Below are 894 nucleotides of genomic sequence, written 5' to 3'. Positions count from 1 at the left end.
ATCTCCCCTCACAGGATCTCCCCTCACAGGATCTCCCCTCACAGGATGCCCCACCCACCCGCACCTCCTGAGGCGCGAACCCGCAGCCAACTGCCACCCCTCCCCCTCCACCCAAGAAGCCCACGCGCCGTGTACGTCACGCCGAGCCGCCGACCAATCACAGCGCTCCGGCACCCGCGCCCGCCGTTTGCGAACTGGAGGCGGGCCCGGCGTTGAGCGACAGCTCAGCTCGGCCACTCAGCGTGCAGCGGCCCGCCCCCCTCTCCTGCCCCCCCTCCTCCTCTCGCTCCCCCCTCCCCTCCGCGGCTCAGCGCCGGACGGACAGCCGTGCCGACCAATGAGCGCGGAGGCCGCTGGCGCGGCGGTCCGTCGGGGGACCAATGGGAGCGGCCGCTGGGCGGAGGCCCGAGGTTTCCAAACGCTCCGCGGCGCCATGGGCCGCAAACTCAACCGAGATGGAATCTCCCGGTCTGAACCGGTTTGAGCCGGTTCCGCGCCTGTGGCACTAGGAGGGGGAGCCGCGCCGCGCTCAGTCCCTGCCGCCGCCGCCGCCTCGGCCGCCGTGCGTGCGACCTGCTCACAGGGGGAGCCCGCGGGGGGGAGCCGCCGGGGGGCGAAGTTTGCTGCGAGCCGGGGGGCGGGCGGCGGGGATGGGGCTGCCCTGAGCGCCCGCCGGGCTGAGGGGAGGGCGGCGGCAGCGGGACGAGCGGCAGCCCCCGGCCGTCAGCACCTCCGGCACTGCGGGGCCCGGGGCAGCCGGCGGCGGGGCAGGGAGCCGGAGCCGGAGCTCGGCGGGGCCCCGCGGAAGGTAGAAGCGGCCCGGGGGGGGCTCGGCGGCGGCGGGGCGCCCTCACGGCCCCTCACGGCCCCTCACGGCCCCTCACGGCCCCTCAC

At 76.6% G+C, this 894-nt stretch overlaps 1 protein-coding gene across 2 annotated transcripts in view; it reads left to right on the top strand.

Moving 5' to 3' along the window:
• The first annotated feature begins 407 nt into the window (after positions 1-407).
• Positions 408-894, top strand: part of XPO1 (exportin 1) — a 39,054-nt gene continuing 38,567 nt past the window's right edge. Inside the window, exon 1 of one of the 2 annotated variants that reach the window (XM_035322430.1) lies at positions 408-562. The gene's annotated coding sequence lies outside the window, so the exon portion shown is untranslated. The remainder of the gene's footprint in view (positions 563-894) is intronic. The other variant, XM_035322431.1, reaches the window with a different exon arrangement.

The sequence above is a fragment of the Oxyura jamaicensis genome, chromosome 3 (assembly GCF_011077185.1).
Source record: "Oxyura jamaicensis isolate SHBP4307 breed ruddy duck chromosome 3, BPBGC_Ojam_1.0, whole genome shotgun sequence".
In the NCBI taxonomy this organism is placed as follows: Eukaryota; Metazoa; Chordata; class Aves; order Anseriformes; family Anatidae; genus Oxyura; species Oxyura jamaicensis.
Note: the sequence above shows the minus strand (reverse complement) of the source record. Positions and strands in the feature narration are given on the sequence as shown.